Genomic DNA, 13,421 nt, shown 5'->3' with positions numbered 1-13,421 from the left:
TTTTTTAATAGAAAAACATCGGGAAGAACCATTTCCATATTACTGAACACTTGGGCTGTACAATACTATGCCAAAGTCATATAATGTAATACTATGAAATGCAATAAAATACTATGAAGCCATTAGAATGTCTAGGATTTCCAGTCTAGACAAATACCATACTTGTAGCTCCCTGTGCTTCCATGCCAAATACAACAATAAATTCTGGAAATAATGCAAGCGTCAGCCAACCACAAGAAAACTCTGAAAGTTGGTAAGAGGAAGGCCTACTGGTTTGGGACCCCAACACTGGAGGGACAACACATTAGCGGGCTGTTGTATATCCCACGTCCACCCAACAGAAGGTAACCCAGACCTGCATTTCCCAACCTCCAACCTTGCATCATCTTTGGGAAGCCTACCTATCACACCAGGACAGAGGAGTATAACTACAATAAAATGAGTAAGTGGCCAAGGAAAGACCTCTCCTTTATTTTGGCCAGAGACTCCCCTCCCCAATATCTGGGGCAGGGAGATGAACCTGGCAAGAGGAATACACTATAACACACAGCCTGGTTCAGGAAGCCCTGCTGTCCCAAAGGCGCGAGTCTGTGTTTCACCATCCAGAGAGAACATGGCACCAGGAGGGGATTCTACCCAAATGCCTCTGGTCCAGGAATCTTTCTTTGGACCTCCATGAGAAGGAAAGGGTCCCACCACAAATGCTGGGCCATGGAAGGCTCTGAAGTAGATAATCTCAACAGCTTTATAATCATTAAAGAAGTTGAATTTTTAAATTTAAAAGCCCCGCCCCAATTTAAACCACAATGAAAAAAAAAAAACTACAATGAGATATCACTACCCATCTCTCAGAATAATCAAAATAAAAAACAGTGCCAAATGCTGGTAAGAATGTGGAGAGACTGTGTCACCCGGTCATTGTTGGTGGGCATGTAAAATGATAGAGCCACTGTAGAAAACAATTTTGTGCTTTCTTATAAAGTTAAACATGCAAGTATTGCATGATCCCACAATTGTGCTCTTTTTTTTGTGTGTGTGCTCTCCACACACACACAAAAAAAAACTGTACAGAGAAGGTTTATTAGGAATAGCCCCAAACGGGATATAGCTCAGATGTTCTTCAACAGGTGCATGATTAAATGAACTGAGATAAAGATGATATAGATATAGATGATATAGATATAGATTATACAATGCCATTTGTATAATGAACTTTGAAACGACAAAATTGAGAAATGGAGAACAGATTAGTGGATGGCAGGAGTTAAGGATTGGGTGGGATAAGAAGGGAGCATGGTGTGGTTACCACAGGGCAACACAGGGGATCCTTGTGGTAATGGAAATACTCAGTTATCAATTGTATTGGATACAGGAATCTACACATCTGATAAAATTGCGTAAGACTAAATACACACACACAAATGAGCTATAACTAAAACTGGGGAAGTCTGAGTAAGATCAGGGGATCATCTCAATGTCAATGTCAATGTTATTTTGGTTGTGATATTGTACTACCAGCTTCTATGTTTTGCCAGCTTCTATCATTGGGGGAAACTGGGCTGAGTACTCTATATTTTTCCTTACAACTATATGTGAATCTATAATTATCTCAGTAAAACTTTTAATTAAAAAGTATGTTTATGAAGAGGCTGCGATAGTATGCAATAAATTGTTTATAACATAAACTACAGGCTGTACAAAATTAAAAGAGTCATAAAATTTATATACAGCCCAGTTCTGGCAAGTAGATTCAAATGAAGCAAAAATCAAGAGCCTATAAAATTTAAAATTAAAAGAGAAATGGGAAATCCAAAGGAAAACAAAAAACACTGTGTTCAAATTTTATTTCCCAAATTTTCTATAATGAGCACATGATACTTGTATGATAGAAGAAATAAACTTTCTTAAAATAGACATTTTTTGTCCACTCATAGATTTTTAGTATTTATCAACACCATTAAAGACCTACATTTCTCAATAAATGCTGCTGGAATCTCAATCTGAATGGTACATCTGTATTTTGACAAAAGCAGCAGAAGTCTTCAAAAGCCGAGTTTCAATGAAAAATAATTAGACATCAGCAAGGGAGTTCAGGAGAAGAACAAATGAAAGTGGTGGGCAGATTCCTACCCCGTTCTGGGTCCTTTAAACTTGTGGCATATTGAGATCACCCACTCTGCTGTTGCTTGGGGCTGCTCACATGCCTCAACGGTGGATTCCTCTCCTCTTCCACCGCTAATGGACTGCAGGCTTGGCTTGAAATTATTCAACTGTAAAGACGCAATTTCAAATTGGGCTGCCTGTTTCAGTATGCACAAATTTCTCCACAACAGGGAGATTTCTCTGGGGAAATTTTGGAAGCAAGTAGAGATGCTGAAAGAGTTTGGAGAAGATTGTTTTCTGCATGGACAGTTCTGAGGGCAATTAAGTTGTACCCCAAATTCAGCAGGCTAGAAAATATTTGGGGAGAGATTAGGATCCCTTGTGCAACAGGAAGAAGAGTGTTTCATTTCCAAATGAAGGAAAACTATCACTGAATTACAAAAGCAGAAGGCATCTGAGAGACTACCCCCACCATGTTGAACAACATCAGGTGGCCCCATTTACATTTAGCTTATAGATATGGTAACCCCAAGAGTTATCAGTGTACAGTTTGCACGACTGTATTCATTGATTCCACTAAATCCAGTCATTACCATCACTATCCTTCCACCAGCTTGCACTGAGATATAGTCCCTTAGAGAGAAGGAAGCGAGGCCTACAGAAGGGAAAGAGGTTATCCAAGGTCACACAACTAACCACAGAACCTGGATGCTTGAATTTTAGACCAATACTCTTTCCTCTCTACAATACTTCCTGGAAGAAATGTTTTTACTCAAAAAATTTTTTTCCTAAAAGTATGTTTCAAATCTACATGGCTGGAACCTAAAGTGGGTTTTCATAATGTTGAAACAAGAGTCAAATTGAGTGCAGATTGTAAGTACAGTTTTCTCATATGAAATGAGGATACCAATAATACCTGCCTTTTAGGATTGTCTGGGGGAATAAATGAGTTATATACACGTAGAACACTTAGATCACTGCCTGTCATAAAGAAGGTACTATATAAGTTTTAGATGTTATTATTATCATCAGCAAGTGTTTCCATATGCTATTAATAAATAAAATGTAGGCCCCTCAGAAAATATGTACTCTTTATTTTTGCTTCCACAGGACCTGGCATGGCTTTGAGGATGTGTTCCATTAATGTTGTTTGATAATCGCTGGATGGGTGGATGGATGAATGGATGAAAGGATGGATAAAGGGATAGAATGGGTGGATGCAAAGATGGATGGATGGATGGATGGATGGATGGATGGATGGATGGAAGGATGAAGAAAAGGGTAGATTGATGAATAGAAAGATGGGTGGGGCAGCTCAGGTGGCTCAGCTGTTTAGCATTGCCTTCAGCCCAAGGGCCTGATCCTGGAGACCTGGGATCGAGTCCCTCGTCAGGCTCCCTGCGTGGAGCCTGATTCTCCCTCTGCCTATGTCTCTGTCTGTCTCTGTCTCTGTCTCTGTCTCTCTCTCTCTCTCTCTCTGTGTGTGTGTCTCATGAATAAATAAATAAAATCTTAAAAAAAAAAGAAAGATGGAATAAATAAATAAATAAACAGATGAATAAATTCAAGTTCATATAATTAAGCAACCCGTTAACTCCATAGAATGAGGCTTTCTCATCAGATACTTTTTGCATGGATGATAAAGACATGAAATTGGTCCCAGATGATGTATTAGAGTTTTGGAGTCATTGAATTCTAGAACTGTTAGGTCTTCAACAACTCTTTTTGAGCTTTTTCTGACCCAGTACAAGAAATCATATGAGCAGTTCCCTGAGCAGACAGCTCTAGTTTGAAAGCTATATGGGAGAGAGAGCTGATTCCCTGGCAGGCTAACAATTCTGTGACTATATCCTAAGTCCACCTTGTTACTTCTGTGCATCTGGACCTCATAGTGACACCAAGATTTGTAATCTCCCTACTACAATTTTCTTTTCTTCACTCATTTGACAAATATTGAGAGAGCATAAGATGATTAAAATGTAGATATGGTTCCTACTGCCCTGGAGATCACTTCATGGAAGAGACAGAAGAGAAAATAATTAGCTGAACATAGGACACACTATGGAAAGTGCTCTAGAGGAAAGGCACCAGGTGGGGCCCCTGGGTCTGCCCTGAGCTGCATGAGAAGGAAACTTCTAGAAGGGGTTACTGCTCTTCAATGCTGAAGAGTCTGCTAATAGTGTAGAAAGAGAACTGTCAGGGCCACACACAAATTCAATGATAGCTGAATTGTCACCTCAGGGAGATGAGAAAGACAGTATCAGCCAAGTTTCTGCTCCCAGATCCTGAGATATTCTATAAAGAAGTATCGAAAAATGAAGCAGGCAGACCAGGTCACAGATCATCCAAGTTGGAACAGACCTTGTAGATCACCTGGACCACACTACTTCTCCTCTAGCACACACCCACACATCTATACCCCAAAACCAGCCTCAGCAAGAGAAAGTGGGCAAGCGTCATGTGTCCTGACTTTCAGCTCTTGGATTCCAGGACACAGCTCTTTTTCGTGCCAACCTGCCTCAGAGGCTGTTCCCTCTTTAACCACTGTTGCTAGATCCTTCTAATTTTCCTGACTTCAGAACATAGTGCTTGGAGCTCAGTCCTCTCCTCTCTTCTTTCCTATCCTCATTCCCTAATATATATTATATATTATACCTGAAGTCTTTACGTACCTTATATGAATTGGTGGATTCAAAATTCGTGATTTCAACGCAACCCCTCCCCTAAACTCCATGTGCACTCAACATTACCAAGTACATTTAAAAGGATCGAATGCCAAAAATCAGCTCCTGCTGAATTTTGTTCCCAAACTTAATTCCTGCCTCAGTCTATGCAATCTTAGGCAATGTCGCTCCAGCCCTACAGTTGTCTAGGTCAATAACCCTGAGAAAGCCCTTGGTTTCTGTCTTTCACTTTGTATAATTAATAGATTAGCAAATCCTGCCTATTTTATGTGCAAATATATTTAGAATCCCAATCTCCACCATCCAAGACCAAGTCATCAGTACCTCTCTCAACTGACCCTCCTGCTTTGACTCTTGTCTTCCTGTGGTCTATGCCCTTGTAGCATGATCTAGCTACTGCTACTCCCTAACCTCATCTCTCACCACTCTCTGGCTTTTCTCACTCTAATCAACCACATCAACAACCTTTTAACTCCTCCCAGGACCCATGGGTTGTGCTCCCATCCCAGGACCTTGTCACTGACCTCTTTCTCTCTAAAATGCTGTTCTCACCTTCAGTAGATCTCTTTTACTCTCAGGATTCCATCTTGCACTTTTCCCTGCCTTCCCTCTGCTTGTGTGGTTGAGATAAAGAAGCCAATGGGGTAGGTAATGCCAGGGCTTTCTCCCCTCTGGAGATCAGGAAGTTGGCCATGAAAGGGCAATCTTCCATCATAAGAAAGAATACTACGTTATCCTCAGGTTGTGTCTGGGAACCAGAATGTTCTATAAGACTGTTTTGTCACAAGGAGCTCTGAAATACAGTCCATAAGGGGTATATAAACTTACCAGAACTTTTTATCTCCTGTGTTTTCATTGTTCATATCTTTTGAGCTCTGAAACCCAAGCTGGAGAGGCATTTCTTGTTTTTATGCTTTGTTATGGTTGTGAATAAACTTTATCTCACATTTTGGATTCCTGAGCATCTCAAAGCTGGGGCTTCACAGCTTTATAATCTCTCACATTTCTTTTTTCCTTTTATTTTTATTATTTTTTCCAATATCTCCAATTTCTACCACCAAACATGATATAGAAGAGGCTCATGCTAATAGTTAATATTTATGGGGCACTTATGATGTGCTAATTGTATAGGCTGTTGGCAAAAATGGCTGGGATAATTTCCTTCCTGTGTGTGTTCCCCCTCGGCAGTGTGAATCTGCAGCTCTCCCATCAAGTGGTAGAACCACTTTCCTTGACCATTGAATCTGAGCTGGCCTTGTGGCTTACTTTGACCAACAGAGAGTGGCAGAAGTACCAACATCACGCCAGCATCATGCATAGGCCTCAAGAGGCCTTGCACGTATTTGCCGAGTCCCTTGGAGCTCTGCCCAGTTGCCAGTGGAACAAGCCCAGGCTGGCCTGCTGGAGGGAGAGAGACCAGATAGAGCAGCTGAGGCCATTCCAGACCAGCCAGCCCCAGCCGGCCTGGCAGCTGGCTGCAGATACATGAGAAAGCCTCGCCAAGGCCAAGAAAATGACACAGTAGATCCTCATCCAAATTGTCAACTCACAGAACTGTGAAGCAAATCATTGGTTGTTGTTTGAAGTCAGGTATTGGCAAACTATGGCCCATCGGCCAAATCTGGCCTGCGTCCTGGTTTTGTAAATATAGTTTTATTGGAGCACAGCCTCACTCAGTTGTTTATGCATTGTCTATAGCTATTGTCACATTATGAAAGCAGAACTGGGTAGGTACAACAGCCCTTGAAATATTTACTATCTGTCCCTTTACAAAACTAGTTTGCAAACCTGTTTTAAGTCACGAAGTTTAGGGGTGGTTTGTTATATCCAGAGACTAAGCCATGCATTTTAAATTATTATATGTTTTCATTGCAACCCAGGGAGGGTTAACCATGCCCATTTTACAGATGAGGAAACAGAGGCACTGTGAGAAAGAGTATTTGTACATGACGGAGTCAGGAAAATAACACAGTCTGGCTTCACAGATGTGTGACCTTAGCATATAACTGAATAAGTATTGTTGGGTAGATGGATGAGTGTCTGAGGCAATATATAGCTGAATAAACATGCCAGGTCAGTTCCTTCAAGGAGGGAATGGAGATGATAATGAGCTTGGTGTCAGTGCTGTGCTACTAGTGGGCTAATTTGAACTCCTCACAGAAAGGATTAGGGATGCCCACATCTAGACCTTTAGAGTTCCTGATAAGTCTTGCACATGTGCCCCTAGTGGATATCTCAGAAGCATCACTGAAATACATTGGCAGGGGCAGGGGTGGGAAAGAAGGGGTGAGAGGATGGAAAGAAAGGCTTAGAAAAGGAAGAGAAAGCCATCCAAATCCTATTGAGAAAAGAGCTCTTTATTATGGTTTTGGTATCCATCTGATGTTTGTATTTGATATCTGATATCCATAAGTCAATCACTAATATCTGAATTGATGGTAGAGTCAGTCTAGAATTAATCTGTTCTCAGGAAGATTCGAAGGCTCACCAGGGGTCATTTTTCAACAGGGCAAGGAGACCCCCAACCTATCTTAGATCAAAGTTGAGATCTTTACTGGCCCAGGATCCTCTGGAGCAGATGAGGCAGCTTATTGATTGGTACCCTTCACAGGAGCATTGAGCAGCCTCCCCAGTTCACTTCTTTCTTAAGAACAGGAACATGCAGGCAGCACAACTCCCCGTCTCTGATGGAACAGAGATCTCCCCTGACTTTCTCAGCATCCTCCCCCACCCCCAAATACGCTGATACTCTTCAATAACCCACATTGACTTTGGGAGGAGAAAAAAAATGTAATTGTTAAAGCATAAATCCTTTTAAATGCTAAGATCAAAAGGAAGGTTTCCATCCAATGACACATAATTAAACATGCAGACGTTCCCAACTTTGATTCATGAATGCTTATGCACTTCTAAATTGTTGCCAGGGAGATCAGAGCCTGAGAAAATTAAAACCATTATGCCTCAAAAGGATACATGATTTTCACAGCTTTCTAACGTGATTTCCTGTTGTGCGGAACTTTGTGTTTTCCCATTCTCTCCTCCCCACCTCTGTAACGATGTTCAGGGCTAACCACAAGCAGCTTTGCAAACGCCCTTTGCTTGAGAATTCCCAACGCCCAGCACGATGTGAGCACAGAGCCTGGCCACAACGCTGGGCATTTTCCTATTGCTTTATATTTGACCAGAGGGGTGAATTCCTGTCTTATAGTCCATGAGGCTGGTCTCAGACTCTTGGATGATGGGAATGGCAACATGGTATAAAGTCCTCAGACATGGTGTATTAGTCAGGGTTCTATAGAGGAACAGAACCAAAACGATCCATATCCATATCTGTATCCTTATTGTTTATCTATATAAAGAGAACTGTGATGAGAATTGGCTCATGCCATTATAAAGACCGAGACATCCCAAGATACCCAGATCAGCCAAGAGTGTAGTTCAGTCTGAGTCCGAAGGCTCTAGATCCGAGGAAGCAGATGATGTAGATTCCAGTCTGGGTCTGAAAGCTTATGAATAAGGAAAGCTAAAGGCAGAGAATTTAATACCCAGCCTGACAACCAGGCAGGAAGAGCCAAACTCTTCCTTTCTCCACCTCTTTGTTCTATCCAGGCCCTCAAAGGACAGGATGATGCCCATCCACACTGGGGAAGGCAAATTACTTCACTGAGTCTACCGATTCAAGGGCCAATTTCATCCAGAAGCACCCTCACAGACACACTAAAAAATAATGGTTAGTCAAATATCTGGGCACCCTATGACCCAGTCAAGTTGACACATAAAATTAACTACCACATGGAGTGTCTCAGTTTATATCAGAGTTGTCTGAACAATTAAATTTTCTCTGCTTCAATGTCTTCTGTTGGGTTCCCCCAGAAGTAGACCCTGAGACAAGTATTTGAGTGCAGAAAAGTACAGGAAACACCACCGGGGTTTGAAGACTTGAAACAGGAAAGGGCAAACGGCTGCAATAAAGGTGTATCATCAAGCTAGAGAATGCCTCCTGGATGCGGTGATTACGTGTCTGTTTCAAGGAACAAGTAAAATGGTGGGAAGTTGCCAAGATTGAAAGAGCCCCAGGGGAGAAAGAACCAGGAAGCCTCAAAGCATTTTTTGCTTACTCATGACTTTCAACTGTCCTTCAAGCAGGCAGACACACTATTCAGGCCAAGCAAAGTAGAGAGGCATAGAGGACCTGCTGGCTCTTACAGGAAGCGTGCTGGGGCCCTGGCGGCTCAGGCTGGTGTCGTGGAAGGAGGACAAGTCTAAGTGACCCCTTTATTGCTTGGCCCTTACATGGTCAGCAGGCAGCTGGTCCATAATCAACAAGGTCAACAGGTGCAGTTCAGGGAAGCATCCATGACCAGGAGATAGATGATACTCAGAATCAGAAGGCAGCAGGATCCTGATTGTCACAGGTGGTTTGGGAACAGAATCCAGGTCCCTGGGGAAGAGGTTGGACTGTGAATAGCAAATATCACAGAGAAGGCTGCCATGCAGGCAGAACACACATTGCTGGCAGATGCCTGTGGGGCTGAGCAGGGAAGCTGAGCAAGAAGCTTGTGTGCATGGCTGGACTGGTGAGTTCCAGTGAGTACAGGATACCTGGGGCTCACTCCAGTGCTCCAGGCACCTGGCAACGGCATCTTGGTACATTCCCTTCTCTCGCTGCAGGGCTCAGGTGGTGGATACTCTGCCTGCCTCACTTGGGATCATCACAGGGACCAATCAAGCCTGAGACTCTAGGGAAGGGACCAAAGGCTCCAGGTGGGAGGTTGAAGACTATGAGATTATACCATCCTTTTTATGGAATTGTGAAAAAATTAGGTCATCCTCTGGCAGGGCACATTTCTGCCAAATACTGGCAGCAAAGCCAGCAACACCAACCAACCCAACATGTTCTCTTCGAGAGGTGACTGTGGTTACTTTCTATCCTGGACCTGAGAGATGAGATATTAAATAAACACGTTGCCAAATAATGATTTTGTTGTAGCATTTTATTGATAACTAGAAAAGACTAGCTCACGTACCCTCTGTTCGATCCAGCAGGCTGCCCAACTCCCCACTTCCCACAGGTAATTACCTGCTCCTAATTGGGTCTGAAAGCAGTGCGTTTGTATTTAAAGGTAGGAGTACATCACACTTTGTATTTTTCCAGCCACCACATGGATGAGATTTCAGTGCTCCATGGAGCCCTGTCTTAAAGAGCCAGCTGACAGAGCCAGATGACTTCTTCATGAGACCCAGGACCTTTGCTTAAGCTGCGTTCTTGGACAAACACATCACTTCTCAGAGCCTGTGTCTCTTCATTTATAAATGGAAAGGAATGATGTGATGTTTAAATGAGGTTGGGGACATAAAAGCAGCTGTCCCAGTGTCTGACACACATGAGGTGCTCACTGAATTGGAATCTTTCAATCTTTTCAACCACGTGGAAAGATATGGTTCTAAATATCTACTTCTCATAGCTCTGGTGTGTGTTATAAATAGTCTCATCACGATTACTACATCTACACATAGGTTTAATAGTTTAGTTGTTTTATTTTTTGCATTTGATTTTTTATTTAAGTATAATTAATGTATAGTATTATATTAGTTTCGGGTGTACAATACAGTGATTCAATGATTCTGTACATTACTTGATGCGCATCATGATAAGTGAACTCCCCTTTATTTCACCCATCCCTCCTACCAGCTTTTTCTCCATATTTGAGTCTGTTTTTTTTTGTTTGTTTGTGTCTTTTTTCCCTTGTTTGTGTGTTTTGTTTCTTAAATTCCATTGTTGGTGGAAATGCAAACGTTATGAAGTATAGAGTTTCCTCAAAAAATTAAAAATGGAATTACCATATGATATAGTCATTCTAGTACTATGTATTTACCCAAAGAAAATGAAACTCTATTTTGAAAAGATGTATGCATCCCTATGTATTGTAACATTGTTTATAATAGCCAAATTATAGGAGAAGCCCAAGTGTCCATCAGTGGATAAAGAAGATGCAGTATATAGATGATGGAATATTACTCAACCATAAAAAAGGGAATGAGAACTTACCATTTGCAACAATATGGATGGGCCTAGAGGGTAGGAGGCTAAGTGAAACAACATGTGTGATTTTTCACTTCAGCTCTGTCAGGTCATCAGGATGGGTGAAATCATTCTCAGTTTACAAATGGGGAAATTGAGGTCAACAAAGGGGATGTGGCCTGTCAAAGGTCATGTCCCTTAACTAGATGGCAGTGTCGGGGTTTGTTGCAACTGAGACTAAAAAGATATTGAGGCTTAGGGCAGAGAAAGTCAGGGAAAGCTGGCAAGGACATTCAGGTGGACTGACAGGTATAGTTCTCAGCCATTCCTTGAGCAGGCAAGGAGGAGCACAAGCATATTCTGGCTCTCAGGAAGTGAACTGAAAGATACATAGGTTGGCTGGGGTACTGCACGGAGCTGACCTTCCCAATATATGTGCTCTGGAGAAACCCAGCAAACTGAGGGCCTAGCTACAGTGAGGTGGGTACAGAGATGCATCACCATCTAACTTCAGTGAGAGCACCCTGGACATAGTAATTTCGAGAAGAGGCAGGATGGGCCAGCTGATTGCTGCATGCTCATTGAGATAGCAGAGTTGGGACTAACATGAAGCAAAGACGAACACGACCTCTCACTGAGGTTGGCTCTGTTTGAGGATGTCGTCTCATTCACCTGACACATACATGAAAGTTTTCTCAAAGACAGTGTAAGAAAGAGGCTTCTGACGGTGCCTGCCTGGACCTGATGCATTTTGCTAGTCGGCCTCCCTTCTCCTGTGGCTTCCCTGCTCTGCTGGCCCACTTTGGTAGTAGATCTTACTTCCTACTCTCTGGTGTGTTCTTATGTAATGCAGGAGATAGATTTAGAGTAAGCATGGCTTTGGTCCCAACCTCAAAATAGAGGAATGGAGGTGTGTTTATTGCCAATACCTGACTTTCCTGCTGACATTTCATGCTTCCAAGACACTTGCTCATCTTGGAACCCCAGTACCTGCCATTGCGCCTGTAACATGGCAGCTCCTTATTTGAATGAACTGTATTTTAGCAAACAGAGAAATGTGTAAAGAAAGTCAGGGTGACAGAAAATAGAATATGCAATAAATGATGAGAACAAGGAAAGCTTCTCCAGTTACATAGTTAATAAGGTTGAATGTGGATCTAATTCTGCTTTCCTGGTGAAATCACAGCATGAGTGCATGGATGGATGGATGGATGGATGGATGGATAGATGAATGAATGAATGAATGAATGAATGAATGAATGAATAAATGAACAAATGAGTAATCAAGTGAATGGATGAATCTGGCATCTCACAAATCACTAGACTTTAAGTTTCACGAGGACAAGGAATGGGATTCATGTTGCTTATTGCTGAATTCCACACCCGGTACATGATGGACTTTCAATACCTTTTGCTGAATGAATGAAAGATTCATCTCTGTCTTAGCAACGTTGACCTTCTCCCTTTCTATTGATTCCCACAATGTTTGATCCTGGAGAGACTTCAGAGATGCATAGGTCCCAGGTCATTATCTTAGAGACAGGAAAATGGTCCAGTGAAGGCAATGACCTCACGAACACAATGCTGAGTAGGGACCAGAATGCAGGGATTCTGGCTTCCAATTCAGCCTCTTGACTCACTACCTGCCCCATCTTCACGAAGCTTAACCTAGCAGTGGATCAGACATCCAGAATCACATTCACTCAGAGACCTGCCCGTGCCAGAGCAGTGAAATTCCCAGAGCACTAAACTCAAGCTAATCTGTTTCTGCTTCTCAGCCAGTGGGACACTCAGGCCCTGGAGCAGGTGCAGAGCAAGGCGATGGCAGGAGCAGGGATTTGAGCTTGGATGGCCTTTGTCCCTGGGCAGTCCTACCCGGAAGGCTGACGGCTCACACTCCTGGGGGCCCCAGGAGCCTTTGTTTCACCTGTTCTGCCCTTCAGAGGCTTTTCCTCATTTTGAGCTTCCTGGGCACACATCCTTTGCCCTTCCCACAGGCAGCTGCAGCGGAAGGGAATGCACACACCACTTGGCTGCCTCCCCGAGGGGGAGAGGATAGTAACACAAATGCGGGCGTTAGAATACCTGCATTTGAAATCAGCTCTGCCACTTCCTGGCAACAAAACCAGGCCAAGTTACAGATCTTCTCAGGCCTCGGTTTCTCTTCTATAATAAGGGTTACAGGAATAAAAAAAAACACACAAAACATTTGAACGTATGAAGCACAGTGCCTGACATGTGGTAAGTGTCAGAAAGTGTCAGAAACTACAGGTGATACTCAGATGGAGGGATGACTCAGGCCAGAGCTTAGAGTCCCTGCAATGAGATTCCCAGCTTCAGATCCTGCCTTGGCTCCCTATGAGCTGTGTGCCCTGGAGCTAGCTATTCAATCTCTCTGTGTCTCAATATCCTTATCAATAGATGAGAATGATAATGGGGTTATTTCATTGGGTTTGTGGCAGATCCAAATGCATTAATTCACAGAAAGCACTTAAAACCGTTTCTGGCACAGGGGAAGCGCTAAACAAACATCCCACTCTTTCCATTATCTAGCTTTAAAAGTGACTTTAGGAGAGCCAGATTCTTTCAACTGAAAGCCTTTAAGATGCAGA

The sequence above is a fragment of the Vulpes lagopus genome, chromosome 3 (assembly GCF_018345385.1).
Source record: "Vulpes lagopus strain Blue_001 chromosome 3, ASM1834538v1, whole genome shotgun sequence".
Lineage (NCBI taxonomy): Eukaryota > Metazoa > Chordata > Mammalia > Carnivora > Canidae > Vulpes > Vulpes lagopus.
The sequence above is the reverse complement of the archived record's forward strand: the minus strand, read 5'-3'. Positions refer to the sequence as shown.